Here is a 13,376-nt window from a genome sequence, read left to right on the forward strand (position 1 = left end):
CACATTGTTGCAGGTAGAGGGTAGACTGCCCACTACCTGGATGAGGTGCAGGGATTATTCTGCCCCGTGTGTTTTACTTAGTTGCTCTCTCGCCTCCCCAGGCGGTTCCCCTGCAATCAGCTTGCAATGACTGGCGTGGATCCACGTGACTCGTTCTCCAACTTTCACCGCTGTCTGCGTAGTCAGCAAAACTTGGAATGGATCGAGCCATCGCCTTGCTTTCCAGTGTTTTCTCCAGCACCCAGTCGCCTGGCTTAAACGGGTGCAGTGGTCCTTCTGCTGGTTTTGGCAGGGCCACCTTCACTGTTTGGTATATCTGCGAGAGAGCCTTGGAGAGTTTTAACAATATACAATCATTTCACTGTCACACAGTTCTGTGGACATGCCTGTCTACTTTGGAGGTTCTGCCCCCACTCTAGCAGGGCGCCCATACAACACCTCATAAGGCCTAAGATGTGTTGGAGGTCTGGCCCGCATGCGCATATGTATTAACACAAGGGGAAGTGCCTTTGGCCAGGAAAGGCCAGTTTCTTCACAGCACTTTGCCAGTTTTGTTTTCAAAGAGCCATTCACTCTTTCCACAGCACCTCCAGATTGTGGGTGATATGCACAATGTGTTTGCAACCTAAAACCCAGTCGCTCGCTAATTTCTTTCAGTGCCTGGTTCACAAAGTCAATAGTGATTTTCCCCGGGATACCCCATCTAGGGATGATTTCTGACAGGAGAGCTCTTGCCACTGCGCTGCCATCTGCATTCTTGGTTGGGAACACTTCTATCAACTTAGAAAACATGTCCACTACCACCAAACAATACTTCTTTCCCTTAGCTGGTGTTAGTTCAATGAAATCCATCATAAGATGGTCAAAGGGCATGTCAGGTGGAGGGTGTGCTGCAGTGTCTACATGTGCTGGACGTCCCACATTATTGGTCGCGCAAATTAGACATTTTTTACAATACTTTTCAGCTGCTGCAGAAAAGCCTTTTGTGAACCACAGCGTTGTTACTGCCTGTAGCATCCCCACTTTGGACACATGGTCTAACCTGTGTGCCTACTTAAGAAACCAAGGGAAAAAATGCTTAGGCAGGCATGGGCAGCCGTCAGAAAAACGGCAGATAGATTGCATCGGTGTGCAGCCAGATTTACGTCAGAGATCTTTCTCTGCCTGAGAGGCAAAAGACTGCAAAGCAGAAAGGTCAGTGAGGTCAGGTGTGGGCAATGAAGCTAACACAAGTTGAAAGGATGGCCCTCCCGGGGCAGCAGCGTTGCCTTGGGAGACAGAGTCAGTATTACCTGTATGTGCAGCACACCACCACAGCAATGCGAGCAGGTAGGAGGATGGATTCCAGCAGCGCTGCTACCTGGTCCGCATTGAGGATGGGCTTCCCATCAGATTTCAGGAACTTCCTGTGTCTCCACAGGGCACCAAAGTCATGCACCACACCAAACGTGTAGCGAGAATAAGTGTAGATAGTGACAGAACAACCCTCAGCAAGTTTACAGGCTTCTGTCAACGCCACAAGTTCCGCGGTCTGCATGGAGAAATGCTTGGACAGTGAGCCTGAAACGAGAATGGCATGATCAAAACACACAGCAAAACCCACACAGTTAGTTCCTCCCGAATCATGTGAGGAAGAGCCATCCACATACAACACCATATCAGAGTTCTAAAGCGTTACAGCTAGCAAATCAACACGGGGTGTACAGGTTTCAGTCAACACTGCAATACAACTGTGCGGCTCACCATCCTCCTGTGTAGGGAGGAGAGTGGCAGGGTTCAGTGTTGCGCAACGCGTTACTGTGATGTTGGGCATATCAAGCAACATAGAAGAATACCTGAGCCAGCGAGCTGCAGACAGGTGTGAGGTTCTTTGCTCTAGCAAAATAACAGAGACTGCATGGGGTACCTGCACCGTCAAAGGGGAATACCCAGCAATGTCGCGGGAGGCAAGCACAGCCTTTTCACACGCGGCAACTGCATGCAGACATCTAGGTAGGCCTGCAGCCACTGGGTCAAGCTTAGAAGAATAGTAGGCAACGGGATGAAGCAAATCACCATGTTGCTGTAAAAGAACAGAAGACATGAAACCCTTTTTCTCATCCACCATTTGATTGTATGGTTTGGATGCATCTGGGAGCGCTAAAACAGGTGCTGTCTGTAACAACTCCTTAACACAAAACACAAAAGCCAACTCAGCCTCCGGTGTCCAGGAAATGTAATCATGCCAGACAGGTTCTTGCCGTGTATGAGCGCAGCCAGTGGAGCTTCCACAGAATAGTGTGGAATGAAATTTCGACAGTATGATGTGGTTCCCAGGAACGACATCATCTGTTTTTTGGTGCGACGCTTTGGAATGTTTGTGACTGCCTCCACCCTTTTGGAAGAGATCTGGGAGGAGTTGTGAGAAACCACATGTCCCAAAAAAGTGACCTGCTCCCTGCAGAACTGTAGCTTGGATTTGCTGGCTTTATTACCCTTGTGATACAGATGTTTCTACAAGGAGAGAGAATCTGCTCTGCACTGCTCTTGTGTGGGTGCACACAACAGCAAATCATCCACGTACCGCAACAACACTGTGCCCTGGGAAAGAACCAAATCTGACAAAGAATCCCTAAGCGCTGCATTATAAATTGTCGGGGACTCACAGTAACCTTGACACAGACGGGTGAAGGTGTAAGGTTTTCCCTGGAACTCGAAAGCAAACCAGAATTTACTGTCTGGATGAACTGGAACAGAAAAGAATGCATTAGACAAATCAACAACGGTGAAACACATAGCATCTGAAGGGATCTGAGACAGAATGGTATGAGGATTTGGAACTACAGGGGCTCTAGGGATCACAGCTTTATTTACAGCCTGTAAATCTTGCACAAAATGCCACTCAACAGGTTCATTCGGCCCCCTAATTTTTTTCACAGGGAACAGTGGAGTGCGAACTGGAGAAGTGGGGCATGGAACCATCACACCTCCTTTTAACAAAGCTTCAAAAACAGGAGTGATCCCCATCCACAGCTTCCGGTTTCAGAGGGTATTGTTTTTGACATGGCCGAAAAGAGGACCTTGGAGTTATTTCCACAGGCTCACAGTCTTTAATCAATCCTACATCATATTTAGATGAGGCCCACAGGCCATCAGGCACCTCTGTGAGCAGTGGGTGTGTGAAGTCTGCAGAAGATGCTGCTTGAACAAAACACTATGAAACAGTTGTGTCTACCAGCTCAACTGAGCGGACACAGTGGACTGTGCACTGCATTGTTTTCTTGTAAGCCTCCAATTTTGGGGAATATAGCACTGTGGAGTCCTCTGTGGCCTGCCAATCGCGAGCACTGTTGCACCGGTGCACAAAAAATCCCACATCTTCCCACTGGCGATCATGAGCTTTTGCCAGGGAAATGTGTGGGGCAGATGCATCCATAACAAACACTTTCTGTTGCTCTTCAGAAAGAGTAATCGCAAGCGCAGCAAATGTGGAGCTCTAAAACAAACACTTTACATTTAACTTATCATTCTTCACCCGGTACCATGTTCCCTCATATCTGTCATCAGGCCCCTGTGGGGAGAAATACGACGTGCAATGCAGGTCTACAGCAGCCATAAAACAATGCTCTGGAGACATGCAAAGCTTTGCCGCTTGCACAAAGTGCTCAGCCACCGGCCCACCTCCCAGCTTCCACTCATACTCTGGGATGGCGGGGCTGTATTTCACCATTGTGTGGTCACAATCCGCTTGCAGTATTGTGATACCTTCTGGACTGGAGATCAAATTTCTATTCAATTTGAACATGAGATCTCTGGTCAGCAGGTTAACTAGACACAGATCAGACCATAAGAATCCATGTTTAAATTTTTACCCCTGCTCATCAATGCAGGCCAGGGGTATGGTGAAATTCTCCCTCTGAACAGTCCCTGATGCGGATATGGAATGTGTGAATCTCCCTACCAAAAACTCAACTTCTTGGCCACAAACTAACATTTCATAGGTGGGAAAGGATTTATAAGACTCGTTACTAAAATGCACATAAGTTCCTTCAGGTGACAGGCATACTTTCTCTAAGAGGGCAATAGCTTGGGGCGTCAATGTGCGTATGGGCAAAGCATTGTGCGTGTGTATGTGTATTACCTCCCTGTGTTAATGGTGTCATGGGCAAACCACAGCCTGCAACCTCGTCAGGAGTCCTGTCCCCCCACCCTCAATCTGCCCCGGACCGGTGCCGGCTTTCCTCTGCTCCTTCAGCTTTCTTTAACCTCCGATCAGGATGGTCTTTCTTCCAATGTCCAGCTCCCCCACAAAAGTAGCAGCGGTCACTGTTGCGGCCATCTCTCCACATCCTCCAGCGGTTATCTCCTCCTCTGCGCCTCCTTCCTTCTCCATTGCTCTGCTGGCCTGCACCCCCTAATGTCAGCGCTGCATTGTGAAGATCAGTACTTTGCTTCTCTTTCTTCGCTGTTTTCTTCACATCCAACCGTTTCTGGGCGTGACGGGCATGACGGCGTATTTTGACCAGCCTCGGCTCATCCTCTCCCCTCACATAGGATCGCTTGACCTCGGCTGCTATGTCAGGTCTTAGTACTTTGAAAATATGTCCACAGAGGTGGCTCTCATAAGGATCAGCTTCCGCTCCGTCCATATTCGGGGGCATGACCATGCCGCTGTTAGCCTCAAATGTGGTCATAAGGCGGTGAATGAAGTCATCCACAGACTCATCCTTGTGTTGTTTACAGGTTTATTTTTACCATGTCCACTTTGTCTGGAAAAGCTTGTCGCAAAGCCGCATTCAAATTAACTATGGCCTCCCGATAGTCCCGGTTTGCATCATTTGTCCACACCAGGTGTGTAATACGAAGATCAGGCGCTGGCAGACTTTGGAAAATTTTCTGGAGGTCCGCGGGCTTCATCTTTACTGCTACTGCCCTGCGAACCTCCGTGCCCGTAGGTCTGTACTCCTGGCAGAAAATGAGCAACTGCTCTCCAAACTTAGCACCAGAAACAGTCGGGTCTGGCAGGAGAGAGGTGGCCTCTTTCTCATCCGAAGCTGTCCATGGTCTGTGTACCAAGATGGGCCCAGCTGGTCCCGACACCATTGGCATTTGTGGGGTGGTTTGCTCTTTCTTCTTCCTGGTTCTCAGAAAGTATCTTACACCTCTGGGGATTTCAACTTTCTCCTCCACCCTGGTCCATTGATCACTCTCATCATTGTCCAGATACCCGGGTTGGGCAAGTTCGACCGTCTCATATTCCAAGCCTGCTTGTTTGGAACCAAAAACCTTTTGCCCCGATTGGTGACTCCCTTTTCCTCGGGGCCAAAATGAAGACACAGGCAATAGTGGGGGTGGGAGTCTTGGTGGTGGAGGCGGTGGATGATTGCAATTGGGCTTGATGGTGGGGAGGTTGCACTGGGCCCTGGAGCTGGTAGTCCTGCTGTGGCTGTTGCGGTGCGGGGGGACAGGAGTCGGGGTCAGGCTTCATCGCCTGCAGGGCAGCCTGCAAAATAGCATAAGGAGAGGGCAGTGAACCGTCGCTAACATATGGTGGTGGAGCTGTGGGTTTAGCTGCAGCTGCTTCTCCCTCAGCTCCTTTTTTATCTGATTTTGGCATCTCCCTAAGAGCTGCCTTTTTCTCTCGTCTCCCTGCTTCCTCTATCCACATTTTAAGACACTTCTTTTCATCATTTATCCTATGCACATCAGCCAATTTAACCTTTTTCTTTTTTAACATTTGTTGTTTTTCTTCACCCAGCTGTTCTTCCACCTTTCTCAACTGGTTCACACTAAGCGAACCTTTTTCATGAAAACCATTATTTTTTTTGCCATTTCTCAACATATCTGATACTATCAAGTCCAAACTTGTTTACAATGGAATCAAAAATGGAGTTTTCACCCAGACCACCTAGAGGAATGCCTCCGACGGCCCCACTGGCCGTTTTACTGGGCCCCTTTCCCATAATGTAATGGAGCGTCCTCCACTCAGCCTTTCTGCCGTTTTTCACTGGTGCAAAAGTGCTAAAAAACCATACACTAGAATGCCCAACTCGTTGAGATTCTAAGATCCTGCACTTACTACCGCAACAAGGCGCAATTTCTCACACTAGAATACTCAAACTCACTGAGTTTCTAGGACCCTGCACCCACTTGTTGGAATAATAAGGAACCGAGGCTCTTGCCATCAGTCTGGTTGAAAACCCTCCCCAAATCAAAACCCGCTCACTGTTTCAGATTCTTTGCGGTTCCCCTCTTGATTCGTCAAAATTCCTGCATGCGAAAGTCGCTGAAGCACATCTTGCGGTTCCCCCTTTTTTGAAAACAAAAGAACAGTGGGACTGAAGTAACTTTACCTCAGGATGGCCTGTCACCGCTTGCCCATGATTCAGCGAAACTCACCTGAGGAATCCTGCCGAACAACGCCAAATTGTTATGGAAAATCTTGAATAAAAATTGCAACCAACAGGCGAGTGTGTCTTTGAAGTGAGGTTTATTAAAAAAGAGAAGAAAAACACTGCAGTGGAGAAAAACGTTCAGACCACCAGAGATGGGCAGTAACGCGTTACTGTAATCTGATTACTTTTTTCAAGTAACGAGTAAAGTAAGGGATTACTATTTCAAAAACGGTAATTAGATTACTGTTACTTTCCCGTAGCAACGCTGCGTTACTGCGTTACTAAAACTGTGATTTTTTGCAAGAATGTCTCATGACGTACGCGAGTGCGCCGCTAGTGACAACAGCTGTGTGCAGATCAACAATGGATCACATATCGATTGTGGGAGAGAGTATGAGCGTGCAGCGTTTAAAGCATGGAAGTACTGACCTTACTTTGAGTTTGATTCCATAAAAAGTGACAAAAACATTAGCGTCCATCGTGCGTGGGAAGAAAACTTCTTTTTACAGCGAAAAAACCCCTAAACTTCCGAGCAAGCACCGAGTGCGCAACGAGGTAATGGGAAACTCACAGAGAAACTCGCGGATTCTTCAACTGACCGCTGCGGCACACCTGCACCAGGGTAAACCTCCGCCTGCCCCACTCCTGCTTTACAGGTGAAAATAGAGCAACAGGACCGCTGAGTCTTTGACTTTATTTATTTTCTGCTGTGTTTTACTTGCATCTATTTGAAAGACTGAGTGTAAACACAAAAAATATTTTATATTATGTGCTGGAATGTGCAGAAAATAGGTTTAAATGTTAAACTAATTTCTTCCAGTCAGAGAATGTTGCATATAATTAAAGTTTTGCTTCATGCATAAAGTTAAAAGATTAAAACTAATAAAACAAGTTTTAAAAAGAGACTTTTCCATTTGATTACATTTTGTATGATGGATTATGCAGAAACAGTAGAATTGGGCTGAAAGATCTATCGCTTTATCACCTCTTCAGGTTGTAAATCGTGTTTTTAAAAAGTAACTAAGTAACTAAGTAATTAATTACTTTTGAAAATAAGTAATCAGTAAAGTAACGGGATTACTTTTTTGGGGAAGTAATCAGTAATTAGTTACTGATTACTTTTTTCAAGTAACTTGACCAACACTGCAGACCACACACCTAACCCCTTTTTTCTGAGGGAAAGACATCACCCTGAACCCTTTTGTACCTCCCAAACAAAGAACATTCCACAGCAGATCAATTATTAGCAGATCCTTATCTCTTCAATCTAGGAACAGTTCCGACCAACCGTCATCTCATCTGCAACAGGATGTCCAGATCCCTCAAGAGGAAAATGAGTCTGCTGTGAAGGTGCAATAAAACTTGGGCCCCACTTGTGATCACATTCCACATACATACAACTGATGTCAAGGGTGAGCTTTCTATACTAAGTACAGAAAGTGTTACTACTATTACTAAAGTGATGTAATTAATACATAAACTAAAGAAAACAAACCAGCCACTATCCAGCTGTTTTTGTTTGTTTGTCTTTGTAAGCAATGATTTATTGATTTTTTGGAACAACACAAACAGCAACAAATCAGCACAGCCAAATGCAAACAGGAAGGAGAGAAAGAAAAAAATATATACAGGTACACGTGTTTTAAATGTACATGTCTGAGTCAAAATATGTACAGTGTTCCACATTTAAAGTCAAGGGAAAGAGCAAAAAAAAGGGGGGGGGGGGGAATACAGACATGAATTATTATTTTTAAAAACAAAATGTGATCCTCCTTTATGTAATAGCATCGCAAGGTCACAAGGTAGGTGATCAAGCAAAGGCTGCCATATCCAACAGAATGCATCACAATTGCCCTTTATAGTGGCACTCCAGGCGCTCCATTGGCAACACCTTGGACGTTTCTCTGTACCACTGTGTAACTGCAGGGGCTGTCTCTGAATCCATTGAAACAGTACACATCGCTCCGCTAAAAGTAAAAGTTTACATAACAAAAGCATTTGTACAGAAGACAAAGAAAGCCCTTCTATAGATATACCTAGAACGAACAGCACAGGGTTCAGTGGGATCATCTGGTGAAAGTTTGAGCAAAGCATAGTAATATTTATAACAAAATCTAGTAATTACAGGACATTGCCATATGCAATGGTAGTAAGTCCCCACGTTCGTGTTGCACTTTACACAAAGAGGAGAAATCTGAGAATTAATTTTATTTTAAAAACTCTGGGGTATGCTGCAGTCTATGTAAGTTTCTGTAGTGGCTTTACCGGAGTCTGTTACAGGAAAACAATTTCTTGGGAGATCTAAAAGTTTTTGACAGTGCTTCTGCACTAAGCTCAACTTCAAGGTCAGTTTCCCACTGAACCCTGGCCTTATCAGTGATTGCAAAATTCAGAGAGAATAATTTCATGTAACAAAGAGAGATACATTTCTTTTTTAGGATTATTTCCTTATTAAATTTAAGGAGAAAGCTTTCAATGGGATTCTAAACAGATTGACTAGCTGGAAATTTAAGGGAATTTACAACATGTCTTACTGCAGGAACCCAAAGAAGTGTTTCTGTCACAGTCTGGCTGGCAGACCGTGGGGAGATGGGGAAATAGGACTCAAATGCCGGACTCTTCAGTGCAACAGTGTTTATTTACAAGGTGGTGAAGTAAACAACAATAAATCCCCAGTTTCCCAGACTCCCGTGTAGTGTCTTCTTCCCATAAGTCCCCGTGTAGTGCTCTCTGCCCCAGTGTCCCTGCACTCCCCGTGCTCACTGCTCCTTCTCATCCCACACTCCTCCTGAGGGGAAAACAATAGAGGCAGCCGTTACAACTTATCCCAGCAGGCATACACTCACACTTGACTTGCTTGAAGACTGACGTGTAGTCAAACACAATAATCCAGCGTCAGTGGAAGCTCCATCGCTCATCTAAATAGCTCCCCCGACGAGCCCAGATGAGGAGCAGGTGTGCGGCCAGGACTTCGGGTGTGGCTCAAGTTAGGCCATGCCCCCAGGGCTGAAGGTGCCTGTAACTTGGCCACAGCAGAAAGGCAATACACACACATACCTGCCTACATACAGATGTGCACAGGGGCAGTGCAGACAACACACCAAATAATAATAATAATAATAATAACAGTGTGGAGCAGGGAAATTATTTTACTGCTATTGTTAAATAATCATCATCATTACCATTGCATTAATAATAGAATCTGCAACATTGATATTGTATTCAGAGGTTTAAACAGTGTGTGTCTTTTAGAAAGACTAAGTTGCAGGCTGACAGGAAGTTGCAGAAGGCTTTGCAGAACTGAAACCGAAAGTCATTCTGAGCAGGTTAGACGAGGCCATTTGAATTACTAGATTATTCAAATTGTCTGTTATACTTTTATATTCTTTTACTAAGCTCTTAGTAGAGGTTCTTGATTAAAACATTTATTCAACATAGTACATGTAGTTTCAGTTAGGTTATTACACATAAGGATGAGCCTCTGGTCTGGTAAAAGGTCAGAAGTGCAACGGGTGAGATGAGAGAGCATGTAAGGTCAACACATACACACACACACATTAGTAGACTCATTTATAGGTGAGAAGTTGGTCATGTTTGTCTCTGGAAAGAGGAACAGCATCTGGCAGGATGTGGGGCTCGTGTTCCAGACGAGACGAAGACAACGTGGTTTTGATCTGACGTATGTATGTATTCTGTCTGTGACGTATGAAGGGGCGTCGTTAATTCAAACCCTGATGCTATAAAAATCTGTGTATGCTTTGATTAAGTTGAAGATTAATTCCTGTCTGCGTACAGTGGTCTTGCCACGCGTGTATTCATTAAAATCAATTGTTTGACCAAGATCTTCTGGACCTGGTTGTTTGTACACTCCTTCCTCAATTATGTGAACCTTAACAACAGTCATAGTCCCCACTGCCCACGGACCCCGAGTCCCCAGAGCCGGGTCCGTGACAGTTTCTGTGGTAAATTATATTTAGCTTGAATTTGATTGAAGGCCATAAAACTACCCGTTCCAAACAGATCACAAAGAAATCATATATTTTTAGAATGCCAGTCATCAACTAATGCATCAACATATACTAATACTAATGCTTGAGGGGAAGCTTTATTCCTAATTGAAGGCTGCAGTGCACTTGAAAAACCTCTTCTTCCGATGTGGGCAGCAATATTATGCCAAACCTTAAGTGTAGGCAAGCCCAGTAATAATATAGAAGGTTAGGAACGCCCCGCCCCCCCTCATCTTCAGTATCAAACAAGGTTACCCCACAGATCCCAGGGTCAGTTCTTATAACCTCTGCCAGCGGCTCCAGTGCAAGCGAAAACAGTGGGAGGGAAAGGGGGCATCCCTCACATGTTCCTCTACCCAGTGGAAAAGCATCTTAGACCGAACCATTAACCAATACCCTCGCAGCTGGAGCCCCATACAACAGTTTGACCCACTCGACAAATTCAGATCCCAAGCCAAATCTGTCCAAAACATCAAATAGATACTCCCACTCCACCCAATCAAACGTTTTCGTGGCATGCAATGAACTTACAAGAGCCCTATAACTGGTGTGCTGAGGAAAATGCACAACATTTATGTGGCGTGAATAAGGCACCACGGAGCAACGTTCAGAGCCATCTTTATTTAATTCACGTCACACCACAACACACCCAAACCCCTGAGTCCCCGTGTTTTTAACTAGGCGGGGGTGATTAAGGATGCCGTGCAGGTGCGTCCGCCCTCCCTGCACGGCACCGCAGACCATGCCCCACCACATACCCCCATTGCCCGATTGAGGCCGGGGAGCCATCCGGTCGAACCTACTCCCCCACTGCCAGTGGGAGAGGGAATCAGCCCGGACAGCTGGCGCCAAGCGACAGGGAGGTGCGAGTTCAGGTGGCCGCCCGCGAATCCAGCGGTGCAGGCCAAGCTGGTTCGGAGGTCGGACGCGTGGCAGGTGCACCCGGCGCGGCCGGCACAGTCGTGAGCCCCATCTCACAGGTGGCTGGGCAGAGGTGTGGCGTGTACTGTCCTCTGGTGGTGGTGAGGCCGGTCTGGCGAGCACGGCGATCTCAAGCGTGGCGCATGCCTCGCTCGCCCGTTCCACTCGAGCAGGCTCCCCTGGCACGGGGACCTCCAGCTCCTTGCGCGGCCCCTCCGTCACCGCCGCCACTCCCGGCTCGAGCAGCCCCTCGCGCAGCTCCTCCTCCGCCGCTGCTACTGCTCCTGCTGCTGCTTCCGGCTCGAGCAGCCCCTCACGCAGCTCCTCCTCCTCCAGCCGGCACAGACCCTCGCACGCCTCGTCTGCCACCTCCGGTTGGAGCGGCTCATCCACTGCTCCCGGCAGGAGCAGCCCTTCACCCGGCTGTTCCCCCTCTTCCGGCAGGCGCAGAACCCCGCGCGCCCCGTCTGCCACCTCCGGCTGCTGAGGTGCCTCACGCGGCTCCTCCACCGCTTCACTGTTCTCGGGACACACCTGTGGGGGTGGCGCCCAGGCCGAGAGCAGCGCCGCCAGCTCCCCAATCCTTTCCAGGTCCTGCAGCTCTTCTTGCTGGCGACGCACCTCCGCCGCCTGCTTCCGCTGGGTGGCCGCTATTTCGGCCACCATCTCGGCCAGCTCTTCCCTTCCCTGGCTCTGGTCAGTACCCGCCATGCCGCCTCCTGGGTTTCGGCACCAATGTGGCGTGAATAAGGCACGGAGCACGGAGCAACGTTCAGAGCCATCTTTATTTAATTCACGTCACACCACAACACACCCAAACCCCTGAGTTCCCGTGTTTTTAACTAGGCGGGGGTGATTAAGGATGCCGTGCAGGTGCGTCCGCCCTCCCTGCACGGCACCACAGACCACGCCCCACCACAATTTATGAGTCAGCATACACTGGAGCGGGAGTATCTGTTCCTGACAAAACCCGTTTGGCCAAATTTTATCAGAACTGACAGAACCTCCTCCAATCGTCTAGATAAAATTTTGGACAGAAGCTTGCAATCTACACCAAGTAAACTTATAGGTGTATAAGATGTAAACAGATCTGCAGGTTTATCCTTCTTTAAGGTCAGGGATATATGGGCAAGGTTTAAGGTGGGTGGGAGTGTGCCCCTCTCAAGAGATTCCACATACATATTTAATAAAGGACTGACCATGTCTTTAGCCATTTTTTTTTTGTAAAACTGGCCCAAACCCATCAGTGTCAGAGGGGCAAGTCGTGACCAATGCCTTTGTGTATGACTAGAGGCTGGACTCAGGACAGCTCGCCGAAGTTTTTTACAGACAGCATGTGACTGCATGCCTCCAAATGCCTGTTTATGGCTGCTGAAGGCCTGCACTGCATTCCTTACTTTGCTCCACAGGGCCCTGATGAGAGATATGAGGAGGACTGGTACAGAGTGAAAATGATAAACTAATCATTCCAAGGTTCCTCACAGTGTTACTGGAGGCCAAGAGTTCAAACAGGTGCCATTCATACAGGTAACGAGTGGGGGACAGAAAAGCTTCTTACAGAAGACGTTACAGGTCTGTGAGAGCCAGAGATTTCCCTTGTTTGAGGTGACCAAATACTTATTTTCCACCCTAATTTAAGAATAAATTCTTCACAAATCCTACCATGTGAATTCATGGATTTTTTTTTCACATTCTGTCTCTCACAGTTGAAGTGTACCTCTGGTGCAAATTACTGACCTCTGTCATCATTTTAAGTGGGGGAACTTGCACAATCGGTGGCTGACTAAATACTTTTTTGCCCCACTGTATGTAAAGTGTCCATTTATCCTCCATTCCTAGTCCATTATCTTAAGCTTAGGCTGATGCCCCCCGCAACCCAATCCGGTACTAAGTAGAGAGTCCCAGACTTCGCTCTCTCCAGGCACTTGGCCCAGCTCCTCCGGGGGAATCCCAAGGCATTCCCAGGCCAGCCGAGAAACATAGTCCCTTTAACATGTCCTGGGTGTTCTGTGTCTCTTCCTGGTGGGACGTGCCCATAAAACCTCACCAGGGAGGCATCTTAACCAGATGCCAG

Source organism: Rhamphochromis longiceps, linkage group LG16 (genome assembly GCF_057381845.1).
Source record: "Rhamphochromis longiceps isolate RC_006_pf linkage group LG16, R_longiceps_female_GT1.1, whole genome shotgun sequence".
In the NCBI taxonomy this organism is placed as follows: Eukaryota; Metazoa; Chordata; class Actinopteri; order Cichliformes; family Cichlidae; genus Rhamphochromis; species Rhamphochromis longiceps.